Source organism: Corvus moneduloides, chromosome 20, assembly GCF_009650955.1.
Source record: "Corvus moneduloides isolate bCorMon1 chromosome 20, bCorMon1.pri, whole genome shotgun sequence".
NCBI classification, from domain to species: domain Eukaryota; kingdom Metazoa; phylum Chordata; class Aves; order Passeriformes; family Corvidae; genus Corvus; species Corvus moneduloides.
The window spans coordinates 7757341-7770411 of NC_045495.1; the positions used below are offsets into that span (position 1 = coordinate 7757341).

Genomic DNA, 13071 nt, shown 5'->3' on the forward strand with positions numbered 1-13071 from the left:
GTGGTGAGGATGTGGTAAAGTAGACTGTCCCCTGCAGCCCATGAGGTCCACAGGGGATGCAGAGATCCACTCGCAGCCTGTGAGAGAAGTACTGATGCTGGAGCGGGCGGATGCCGGAGAAAGCTGTGATCCAGTGGGAGACCCGAATGGAGAGAGAGGGCCATTGCTTCCAAACTAGAGCAGCCTGTCCTTAAAAGACTGCACCCCGTGGACAAGCGACCCACATGGCAGCAGTCTCGGAAAGACTGTCCGTGGGAGGGACTCACATTGCAGCAATACTGGCAGGATTGCTGCTCGTGAGATTGGAGCCACGCTGGAGAAGTTCACGGACAACTGTCTCCTGTGGGAGGGACCCCACGGCACAGCAGAGGAAAAACTCTTCTCCCTGAGCGAACAGAAGATCTCAAGTGACGAACTGACCAAAATCCCCATGCCCTGTCTCCTGGCACCTCGGTGGATAAGAGGGAGGGGCTGGGGGGAAGGTGTTTTAAAGGCTTATTTTACTTCTCATTATCCTCCTCTGACTCTGTTAATAATAAAGTTACCTTATACCTTTAAATTTGAACCTGTTTAGCCCTTAGAGTGTTTTCTCCCCATCCTTAACTCATGAGCCTTTTGTTAATTCTTTTTTTCCCCTCTTCCCTGCCCAACTGTAGCAAGAGAGGGTGAGCAAACGGCTTTTGTGGGTGCCTGGCGTTTGGCCAGTGTCCAGCCATGACAAGACTGTTTACAAGAAGTTTCTGAACTTTAGTCTCGGCCTAGAATGAGTAAGGCCTAAAGCAGCCACTGATCCTCAAGATAAGAAGGTCTTTCAGCAGCTCTGTAATCAAAGGAAAAAAACAGCTTTTCTTTAGATCACTGGTTTAATCTTGTTCCTCTCACCAATGCTGGAATTTCATGTTCTGCCCCCAAATGCAGCAGGCTATTTATAGTGTCAGCCTGAATGAACAGTAGTAGGAGCTTATGCTGTCATTGCAGCTGCACCTTTGAGGCCTTGGAAATCACGTAACTGAAAGTTGACAGTAATGAAGTTGCACAATATTTTCAAATGCTGTTTCTGCCACCACTCAGTTCCCACAGTACATAGGCAGGGATTTCTGGGCATGTGGTAGGGAAAAGAATTAAGGGATTCAACTCTGAAGCCCTTGTTGGCATCTGGGGTCTTGATGGTGATCACCCCTTCACGTGGCCTATATGTGAACCGTGACCTTGAAAAGGTTGCTGCCTTTGGGGAACAAGTGCAGGATTGGGGCATTAGGGTGGGTAATTTACTGGTATGTGACAAGCTGAGCATCTCATCAGCTCTTTGTGGAGAGGTGCTTTATCTCCTAATGCTGGTGAATAAAATGGAAATGTACATTTTGGCTGTCTTTATTTAAACAATACAGATAACAGCAAAACACAAAATGTTTGCTCTTTTTGTTTCCCTAGATGCAAGCATGAGTATTCCCTTGGTTTTTACATTGCATTGTCTGTGTAATGCTTCAGTTTGTCAGAATAATTTAAAAGAAAACAGTGAAGTTTTTTAGAGATCCCAACAGCTAATGCAAATACTCATCACAATAATGGATCAGTCAAGTGGAGACTGTTTTGACTATCTGTGAGAAGCTGCTTTTCAAAACAAGATATATATCATATCACATCACAGGAAACAAGGGGAGTAGAGAGTATTATCAGGCAAATGTGACATCCCAGAGATGTTAGAGATCACATACCAGCTCTCTACACATAATGGTTTCATTAAAGTCATTACTCTGCTCACCTGTGTAAAACTAACAAGTCCTCACGTCTTCATAGGCTGAAACTTAAGTGTCTCCTGTGCTCTCCAATGTCTGGGACATCAGTGTGGGGTTGCCTGCACACGAGCCCCTGTGAATAAGTGGTTATTGGGAAATAGTAGCATCTGTAGGATGATGGCATTTCAACATTTATAGTCATCCTGAAGCTTTGTGACAAGCAGGTACAACAAAAGCTGAGGGACAGCTTTGTGGGAGAGCACTTGATAGAAAAACACAGATTCAAGTCTACGGGTGCTTCAGCCACATCACTGCCTGAGCTCTGTCCCTGGATTGTCTTTCTTGCTCTCCCTGGAAATTCCCCTGAGAAAGTTTAGTCAGAGAGGCAGATTTGTCAAAATGATTCAAAGAAATGACTATAAGAGCTGCAAACTTTTTTCTAGCTTCCTCATATTGAAGCCAGTGGGCTTGATTCTCCTCCTGGAGCTGCTGTGTGTACCACAGACTATTGGCAGCCAAAATATAACCCCAGACCTGCTTGACCTTCTTTGTCATCATGTAGACACAGGGCTGTAATTTAAACATTTATGTGGAAGTTACCTGTACTAAGAACAAATTAGTGTATATAAGATTAAGCATAAAATTGTACAATTGATCAAAAATGAGGCTTAACTTCTAAGCAATTCCTGATTTGAAATCCTACCCTGAAGCACCTGAAAAGATTAAAGAGGATTTTTTTTCAGAACTGCTGTAAATTTTCATTCCTCCTTACCAAATGCATGTCTGCATGTAACACTTCTTCTTAAGTCTCACGAAGGGAGGTCACTGTCATTGCTCCACAACCATTTGGATAAGGAAAGAGACTTAGACCTAAGGATAGGGACTGACTGAGCTGGCAAATCAGGGGTGGAGCTGGATGGAGAAGTGAGAAGTCCTGTTGGAGTCCAAGCCTGATTCAATAGGCACCTTCTCATCTAGCTCTTTTCCTGGTGACATGCTGTCTCCCTAGGCAACTACAGATTAGAGAGGAGACGAAAATTCTTGTATCCAGAACTGCAAAGCAATGACTTGAGCTTGGATGTAGGGAAATGTCAGGGAAATACAGTGAACTAGCAGTTGAAGCAGAGGCATTGAAGTCAGGTGCTTCAGGTTCTATTTTTGGCTTGGACCAGCCATTTCACTTCTCCTTATTTTGGCTTCCCCTCTGCAAGATAGAAAATGAGGATGCTTACAGCTGCCTCCTGGGACTGGATCATCTTGCTAAGGCCAGGACTGTCAGATCTCATGTTCTGGATGATGCTCGGTTGACCACAGCTCCATTCTTCTCTGCTTTGGTGCCTGCACCTCCTTCACTTCTATCTCCCCTCTGCTTTTTTGGGCCCCCACAGGCAAAACAGAGCAGCATTGCAGCAAAAATCTTGGGATTGCTGCTGGGTGGGAGCCTCATCTGTTTCTTTGTATCCTGGGGCCTTCCACCACAACATCTGATGTGCAAAATCTCCTGGGCTGTCCCTTGGGTCATGTGGGGTGTCTGTACAGGTAGAAAAGTACACTGAGCAGAGTTATGGCCCTTGTACAAAGCACTTCCACTCCTGTCTAAATTAGGGATGCAGTTTCAGGGCACAGACACTAGACAGGTGGTGGAATATGTTCAGAGAAAGGCAGCAGAGCTGGGAAGGGTCTGGTGCACAAGTCTGATGAGGAGTGGCTGAGGGAGCTGGGGGTGCTCCCTTTCCTGGAGAAGAGGAGACTTGGGGGGAACCTTTTCACTCCCCACAACTCCCTGACAGGAGGGTGCAGTCAGGTGGAGGTGAGGCTCTGCTCCCAGGGAACAAGGGACAGGACAAGAGTAAACGGCCTCTAGTAGCACCAGGAGAGATTTGGATTGCATATTGTGGAAAATTTCCTCATCACAAGGGCTGTGAAGCCCTGGCACAGGCTGCCTAGGACAGTGGTGGAGTCGCCATCCCTGGAGGGATTTAACAGGTGTGTAGAAATGGCAGCGGGGGACATGGATTAGTGGTGGCCTTGTAAGTGCTGGGGGAATGGTTGGACTCGATGAGCTTAAAGGGGTTTTCCAGCCTAAATGATTCTGCGGCCCTGCTCCGTTGTATCTCCGTGCAGTGTCAGCCTAGGCACGGCTCTGGGAGGGAACAGCAGGAGGTGGTGAGGGCCAGGTGATGAGCACCACCTCAGCCCGGCCATCCTGGCTTTGAATGAACGAGTTTCCAAGGCTGGAGGTGTGTTCTCTTTGCTGCATTCCCCGTTAAACCCCAGCTAATTAGGAATCTCGCCTTTTTTCCAGGAAGCTCCACCAGCTCCCCCTGCTCTTCCCTTCTTGTATCAATCAAAATCGCTACCACCTAAATTCAGGTGTGCCGGGAGAGCTCCTCCTTCCCAGAGCCCCTTCCCAGTGCCACGGGGAGGGAGGCGGCGGCTGCAGCGAGTAAAAGGTGATTTTAGGATTGTTTCGGGTTTTAAGGCAGGAGCGCTCGGGGCTGTGGGCAGCTAGGAGGAGCCTCCGCGCTGCCTTTCCACCCTCCCACGCGGTTTCTGGCGGCGCCAGGGCCCGGCAACCAGAAGGATTTCGGCGCGGGGCGACTCCGAACCGACCCCTTTGTTCGTGTGGGCCCGGCCGTGAGCCGGGAGGGACGGAGGGAGCGGCGGTGCCGGCCCTGCATCCTCCTCCGCCCCCGCCGCTCCGAGCCGCCGCCCAGATCCCTCCTCCCGGCTCCCCGCTCCCTCCTCCCGGCTCTCGGCTCGGCCGCGCAGGGAGTGGCAGGGCGGCTGCCGGCCGGGATCGCATCCTGCGGCGGCACCGAGCCCCCCTGTCCCGCTCCGCCGGGCAGCCCAAGGGTAAGGGGGACGGCGGGAGGGACGGCAGCGCCCGAGCAGCCCGCACCACAACAAAGGAGGGGTAAATGGAGAAGGTGCGGGAGGAGCCCGGGCAGCGGGGATGCGCCGCTCGGTTCCGATGGGAGGCTCGGCCGCCGCGCGCATTGTCCTTGGGCTGGGAAAGGCACCGAGCATCCTCGGCGGGCCGGCATCCCGGCGCAGTCCCTCGGCCGGGCAGCACCGGCCCCCGGCGGCGGCGGGAGGGGCTGCGGGGGGTGCGGGGCTGCCGGGGGCCCGCACCCACCGACCCCAGGCAGGGTGCGGGCTGGGCGATCGCCGCTGCTCCTGGATCACGGCAAACGCGCGGCTGGAGCGGCAGGGAGGCAGCGGCCTGATGCCGTGGAGATGGAGGTGGGAGTGGGTGTCAGCATGCATGGCTCGGTGCCGAGCGAGTTTCGGGTTGGAAATGGGAGGAAAATTGTCTTTTGTCTTTGGGAAGCTTGACTACTTGCTGGGCTCAGTCTCCTCGCTCAGTTTTTCTTGTTTAACGATCCAGATATCGACATTAACTGCATCCTGCAGGATCTGATGTGCGTTTTTTTGTCTGTTGCAAGGAGATGTGCTTCTGCGGAGGGCCCAGGGTGAGCTGCTGCCATGGGCACAGTGCTCAGGTTATGAGCAGCCAGGCAGATGGAAGAGGACTCTGCTCCTTGCATCTCCTGACACAAAACAGCAAAGGGTGTTTGGGGCAGCATCCAGGGATGGAGGCAAAGGCATGAGTTGTTATCTCCACAGTATCCGGGCAGGCTGCAGTGGCGTTTTGGAAGTGCTGGTAGACAAAGCACTGTGTCAGCACCGAGTGTTATTTGCTGCTCTGTTGAGCATCAGTCTCACAGGCCTACAAGCCTTATCTCAGAGATTCATCCTGCTGGAATGGATGTCAAGTTTTACCAGTCCATCCATTACTGCTGACTAGAAGTGTTTCCTTGAGGGTAACTTGCAACTCAAGAATTGGTCTGCATGTGGACAGAGATAAATTTGGGGTGCCTGGCCAGGCTTGTTGGCCTTAGCCTCTGCCCAGCTGCCTGCTAACAGCATTCCTCTCCCCATCAGTGCTCCAAGAGAGCCCCATTAATCAGCACAGGTCTGTCATTGCTAGGGTGGTGATGCTTTTGAGTGTAGTGCAGCTCCTGATCCTAAAGTTGGGTCTGAAATACAGCATTTTAAGATACTACCTGCCTGCTGTTAGAGCCTTCCAGGGATTAGGAAGGAGGGAGTCTGCATCAAACAGCTGTGTTCTCATGAAAGTTGTCACTGCCTGCCAGAAATCCCTGGGAGTACAGGACTTCAAAGGCTCAGCTCTGAGACATGGCACGAGTGACAACATTAGCACCAGCCACTGCAGCACAGCAGGGAGAAGCTGTGCTGGAGCCTATCTGTCATCTCGGGAACACTTGTGTGGGGCTGCCTTCAATTAAGGGAAACCTCGTGTTTCGGGAGATGCTCGTAGGATCAGTATGGATGGGATTATCTACTGAGGCCAAGGGTTGGTGTGTGCTCCTCTAGCCTTGGAGGCTGCCACAATCTACTCTAGCAAGGAGCAGTTCCTGCTGTGTTTCCTCTTTCTCCCCAGTTGTGCTTTTTGGTTTGGCAGAAGAAGTGATGAAGAACCCAGAGGGGAGTTTTTTACCAAGGGATGTGGCTCTGTAAGGACATCCAGGCCAGTTCTTCCCTTGTGTTGCTTGGTGGTTAAAATGGGTCAAGGCATGGATTCCACCTCCTGATTGAAGTTGTTGGCTTTATTTATCAAAATGCTGCCTCTGTCCGTGAAACTCGGGGAAATTAATTTTTTTTTTTTTTTTTGAGAATGTGTCATAATTCTGGTGGGGACAGGAAACAGTAGATAAAGCAAGTTCTGTACCCCAGGTACGTGGTGTTGGTACCACTTTGCAGAGAGTACACAATGCATGGCAAGGTTTAGATACTTTTAAAGTTCTGGGAAAGCCCAGGTGTGGGTAGCTATACCTGCATGTGACTTGTTGCTAGACTATGTTAGACACTGGTGTGCACTTATCTATAGAGAGATCTATTTTTTCATGGATGCCTTTTATAAATACTTTGTGACTCTCTTCCTGTCCATCTCCCAAGGGCTCTGAGCACAAGAATGACCAAGGAAGTTGCTGACATGGGTTGAGAGCATTCTTTTTTCCTCTGTTGCTGAGTGAAATGCCCCCATTAATCAATCTCTGGCTATTCTTTTATCACTGTTCTTGTGGTATTTATGGTAGAATTTCAGGCCTTGTTAGCCAGGGACAGCACCTTGGCTGATAGTACTGGTGATGTCAGACTCCAGCAAAACTTGGGCTTTGTTTTACTGGTCAGTTTTCTAAAACAACCACATTAAGTTGCTGAATAGAGATGAACTGTCCACACTCACTCCAGAATCCCAAGTTAGGGTAAGAAATTGGGCTTGGTATTTCTTGTGTCCTGCTCTATTCTTATCTTCTCCATGTGGGTCCTTCCTATCCTGTGTGCAAGGTCTTGTCTCCGTGGCTGACACTGGTGGAGACACAGAAATCTCAGTGCATCGTTGTACAAAGTCTCTTTCTGCAGCACCCCCGAGCTCTTGGAGCCTTTCCCTGCTCTGCTGAGAGCAGCCTGTGTGCTCAGTTGAGTGTTGATGCTAAACAGGACAAAGCAATTTCACTTCCCTTGTAGCTGGATTTAATTTCTTGCTCTTATATGATTGTGCAGTAGCTCTTGTTGTGGAAAAATTATTTCATTGCATGTGACTGATACTTTCTGCTATTCCAGAAAAAAGATCCTGTTGAAACCCCTTTTAAATAAAACCTGCAACAAACTCACAATGTTTCTGCATCAGACTTTTTGGAAATCATTCCCACGCAGCGGTACAGTTTTTATTATCTCATTCTAAATAAGTGAAACTGTGTCTATAAAACAGCCATGATTGGTTCAGTTGCAGAATAAGCAAAGAAAGATGTGTGAAGAAATAAAGCCAAGCTTTGTCTTTTTTTTTTTTTTTACTTCAGAAAGATGGATTAATATATGATGCTGACTTGAACTGGCACTGAAATTAAGTAAAACCTTCCTTTCAGTGATGTATTTTTATTGAGCTAATGTTTACTCACCTGCATAGTTGCAGAGGAATGTGGCAAAATTCCACGTTGCAGGTTCTGAGCCAGTCGTGGAATCTCCATCTCCTCATCATAGTCTGCTGAAGCACAAAGGGAATCTAAACTTTGGCTTATTTTGAGAGTTTATGCTCTAAACTCTGCTGTTGACTCCCTTGATAACTCCGTTTGTACATGGGAAAGCCAAATGATTATTTTTGAAAATATTTATACTCTGTGTCTATAAAAGAAACACTTCAGAAGGACTCCCAAGTGTTTTGATGGGTTGGATATTCAGGGTGATAGTGGTGCCATCTCTGCCACTGTTTTTTCAGTAGACTTGAGAAAAATTCTTTCTTTCTATCTGTTTCTCCCAGGTACAAAATGGGTGTTTTAATTCTGACCTCCTTTGAGGTTTGTGAATGAAATGCTCTGGGGATGTTTGGTATGTGGATCTTGAAACGTTTAAATCCCCTTTTGGTCCTTATAAATACCTTTCCTGTGCTTTCACACGTGCTTCCTTTAAAAAGGTAATGCAAATTAAATTGTATTGCATGTGCCAGAGCTGTTGGTCGACATTAATTCTATTTTATTTTACTGAATAACTTGCATAGTGTGGTAAAGACCACGTGGGTATTGGTTACACTGGAAAGACTGCACAGAATCTTCAAGAAATCATCTGATCCATCTGTCTGTTCCAGGTTGGATCTGTCTTCACCTGTCATTCAAGACAGAGGTTTGAAGATTTGTATTTTTCAAAGAATAATGTAGCAATGAAGGAATTTGCACAGCCTCTCTGGGCAGTCTGGCTCAGTTTGAACCCTTTCTGTAGTGCATGTCTTCCCCTTTGTTTTGTTGTTGTCATTGTCACTTTGTCTATCTGCCTGTTTCTGTACAAAGGACAAATGTGTTTCACTGACAAAAACCAGCACAATTTCTTTTGCAGCATGAACTTCTTTTGATGCACATCCTCTGGTGGGGCAGGGAAGGCGTCCAGCCTGAGGCACCAGCTTCTGGCATAGTCACTGACAAAGGATTTCTCTGGCTGATCTGTTTTTTTCTTCCTCTGGCATGTTCCTCCCCTATTTATCTGTTGCATCGTGCTCTGACAACTTTAGTGTCCTGTAATTAGTACTGGAAACTTTTCCGTGGCCTGACAGGCACAAAAAGCAGCTGCCTGTTGAAACAAACTTTCCCATCCTTTGCAAACACTCCCATTCATGACCTGCAAGTGCCTCCCCTGGAGGCAGGGACTGTCCTGGCTGCAGAACAAACCTCCCTAGGAAAAGAGGCCTCTCCACTTGTGTTTAATGGGCTTTTTAGCCTCATGTTTGACTGGCGTGTATCGTGTACTGTGCTACCTCAGTGGCTCCTGTCAGCATGAAGTTGGCCCTGGTGAGTAAAGCCTCCTCCTTGGCTATAGTTAGCACGTAGCTATTTGTTTTATAACTGAAATCCTTACTATGCAAATTGGAGCAGGTCAGTCTGCAACCTTGGATAAGTGCCTTCTTTTTTTTTCTACCCGCTGGACTTTTGTTTCCTGCCTGGTAAGTGTGGCATGTTTAGCTGATGGCCCATCCACCAGCCATCCCGAATGGAGATTTAATGATGGACAATATGGCACAAAAAGGCAGGCTTGTGTGGAATATGCTGGTGAGACAGAGGAAGCGGATGTTTTGCCTTTCACTGCTCATGTTTTATGTGTCTGTTTATGTGGGCTTTTACTGGGGTCTACGGAGTAGCTTTTTGAACTTGCTGAGTCTCATCCATAGGAAAACTTTGTTTATATGTGTACATATATTTATGTATATTTCTAGTAAACAATACTGGCAATATCAGTGCCTCCTGCAAGCCTAATCTTGATGTCTCGGAAGCATCTGCAAGCACTGTTCCCCTTTTTATCTCTGAATCTCCCCAAAGCACATTGGCTAGGTGCCAAGAAGGTGTAGGAGCACTTTCAGCACACTTACATGGAAATGTCAAAGTCAAATGGTACTTTTTGGTGATCATATGATTCAGGTTTATGGAGTGCTATGATACACTCTGCCTTAGGGTACCAGCAACTTTGATTGCCATTGTTAAAAGTGACAACTCAGTTTTTGCTCTTCCCTTTTGGCTGAAACATGATGAGTTTGTGTTAGAGATGTTGTGCCACTGCTCTGCACTGTGATGTAGGAGGCTGCTTTTTGTAAGGGTGCTGTACTTGCTTAGCTAGATGAGATTATATCTTGATCTCTGTATAAAATCATGATTGTGGCTTTGCCTGCATTAGGGGTATAGAAACAGCCTGTTTCTGTGAGAAGTGAAGGAGCAGCCAGGGACACGTGGTGACTCTAAAGCTCCAGCTGGAATACATAGTGCTGTGGTACTCCAGGAGTGTGGTGGGCTGATCCATCTGTCCTGCCCACCTTCTTGCAGGCTGAGTTCATCACTCTTATCTCCAGAGATACAGACCATTAAACCCTATTTTTAGCACTGATCTGTCTATCCAGACCCTTTCCTTTTGGCTGCCAGCATCTACACGTCATGGACTGCTGTGTGTGCTTCCCAGTGGCATGGCAGTGTTTGGATAGAGATGTGGTTGAAACCAGGCTGTGGAGGAGTCCAGCTCCTGCAGGGTCTCAGCTGCTGTGGGAGGAGGCTGGGATTGACAGCCTGGCCCAGATGTGGCAGCCTCTCCTGATCCTGTCAGCCCAACAGGTCCTGCTGGAGTGGGCATGTTCAGTCTCCACACCTGCTGTGCAATCTGACTGCGCAGGGTGGGGTTTTATCTTCTCAATCCCTAGAAACTGCAATCCCCAACCTCCCCATGTATTAGATACTAGGGAGTCATCCTCTGGTGCTGGTGTGGCTTAGTGCCCAGAGGCTTTGAGCTGGGATCTTGTCTCTCTCCATGTGGTGTAATCCAAAGTAAACGTTGGCTTTTGCAAGGCAGGGTGTGAGTTGTGGGGGAAAAGGATCTGTGTGGCAGGAGGAGATAACATATCAAATTGGATCTTACCTGTCAACATTGTAACTTGGAAAATGATGATTTTGGTCATTGATAGGGATGTAATTTGAATATGATAGGGGTGTAATTTGAATAAGACATGTTCCTTCTTGTACTTTAAGGTCCATGAGCTATCCAAACTCCTGTTGTGTGAGGAGTGTGTGAGATGAGTGAGGTTACAGGTGATAAATTAAGAAACTCCATGATTAACACATACTGACTGAAAGCAAACTCTCCAAATTACTGTTCTCCTTGTCTGGTTGTGGTGAGAGCTGTGTGGATATGTCAGTGTGAGTGAGGGCTGGCAGTGTTTGTAGAGAGGCTTGGAGAAAGCAGCAATTAATGCACATAACCCAGAGGTCATCTGCTTAAGTGGGAGGCTGAGTTTGGGCTGGTGAATCAGCAGGGAGGAGGAGGAGGGTGCTTCAGGGAACCCATGTGTCCAGCATTGCTCTGTTGCCATCAGTACAGCAATAAGAAGCAGGATGCTTGTGTGGGTAGAGGGGATGGGGTTTGCTCTTGGTGTCCCAGAGGGAGAGTGGGTTTGCTCCTCCTGAGTGTCTTTGGTTTGGTGATCTCAGATCTTTTAAGAGGTACCAGTGGTGTAACCTCCTGGTCTGCCCCCACAGTTCACAGATTGGTACTGTTACCATCCCCCTGCATGTAGCAAGGATGTTTAGTGACCACTGTGGAAGAAAGAAGCAGGAGTCCTGGCTGTCAGTGCTGTATCTTAGCTATGGGGTGATTAGAGGTTGGATTAGATATCTTTAAAGGTCCCTTCCAACCCACCTGTTCTACCATAGTCTGTATTTACTTTTTAGCTTCCCTCCTGTTGTATCTTAACACCCAGAGTGTGAAGTTCTTTAAATTTTTGCGAACAGTTGCTTTGTTTGAAGGATTGAGATGATGTTAGCTCATAGTATTTGGTATAAAGTTTGTCCCTGGCCTGGTGGGACATTGCCTGGGATACAGCATGCATTTCAGGTTGCCTATGTCTAGACCAGACTGAATTCAAGTGAGGAGGTTTGGAGAAGGTCACCTGGGAAGAGATGACCCGGGAACTGGTGAGTCTCATATCTCAGGACTTCTCAAAGGAGAGCATTTCTTGCTCAGAATGGCACAGGGAAGCCAGACAAAGGGCAAAGCTGTCTCATGGGAGTTGGGCACAATGGGAGGGTGTCAGAGTTTTGCAAAGGGCACAGGAGGTGCGTGGGCAGAAGGTTGGCTTGGGTAAATCTGGACTGGCAGCTGGTGGGGAGTTTCTTGGGCAGCGGAGGCTGAAGTTGCTGGGAATGAAATATCTTATACAGTGGTTCCATAACTAATGGAAAGAGGCTGCAGCAGGGGCAGGGTTGGGTATTCCTATCCTGCATCCCTGCCTGAGGTTCTGGCAGCTTGTAGAGAGGCAGGGTCAGGTTTCCCTTGGTGTGACACTGTTTGCACTGGGGTTGTTCTGAGGAGATTCTGTAGTAGATGTTACAGCTGCAGTGGCCCAGGGCAAGGCTTCTGTCTGGTTCCTGCTGGGATGACCAGGTCTCCATCACAAAAGGAGTTGCATTAACATGGTACCTTTTCCTAGTGCACTTGAGTGTGTGTAGGCACTGGACAGCATTAGTGGAGCACACTAAGGGCTTCAGGGGCAAGCCCAGTGTGTTCCAAGGTGCACCAGAAACTTGCTGCATCCTACTCTTATTTTCTTTGCTTTTAACTAAATCATCTGCAAGTTTAAAGTGCTACAAATGCAGTGCCATCAGGCAGACTGGTCTGCAGAGCCTAGCTTGTAAAAAGGGGGGAAAAATCAGGGCAGAAGGGACCCAGGTCCTGGTTTTGTTTCATAATCAAAGTTCAGGACTGATTATAGAAGTGCACAAATTAAAATATATGTATTAATCTGAGCTCCAATTAGTAACAGATTAAGTGCCAGGGTGAACTTCAGTGCTGTGCTAAATCAGCAGTTAAAAGCTAGGAAATTCCAGAAATTGAGATCCTTCTGCAGCCCTGCACAGCATGCATAGCATGACTGGGTTGTTGTATAGCTCATATTTAATTAAAGAAATTGCTTCTCCAGTAGAACAATACCAAGCCATTATAATGGAATATATATGTCGTGTATCATTGTGTTTCCTGCACTCTGCTTGCTCTCCTCATATTTCTCTTCCAGATGCTGTTTTTGACAAATAAGATTTTCTGTGAATAGATTTCTTGGATTTCATCAAAGCCTCGTGAATTGTAGAGAAATCTCTAATGGAATAGAGTGGCCATGAATCAAGTCTGTACTGATCTGCAGGACAGCAGTTGTGAAACCTCTGTGTACATTCTGTTCCCTTCCTGTGTGAGCCTGAAGCTTTGGGGTCATGCTCCTATAAATCTCTGCAGGGAC

At 47.7% G+C, this 13071-nt stretch overlaps 1 protein-coding gene across 13 annotated transcripts in view; it reads left to right on the forward strand.

The window, feature by feature from the left end:
- The window catches only part of CLIP2 (CAP-Gly domain containing linker protein 2), a 100487-nt gene that overhangs the window by 17376 nt on the left and 70040 nt on the right, over nt 1–13071 (forward strand). The window contains exon 1 of one of the 13 annotated variants that reach the window (XM_032129714.1): nt 4168–4189. The exons of 9 other annotated variants lie outside the window; for them this stretch is intronic. The gene's annotated coding sequence lies outside the window, so the exon portion shown is untranslated. Of the gene's footprint in view, nt 1–4167; nt 4190–4301; nt 4667–13071 lie in introns of those variants that run through there. 3 more of the 13 variants (XM_032129713.1, XM_032129710.1, XM_032129711.1) reach the window with 3 other exon arrangements.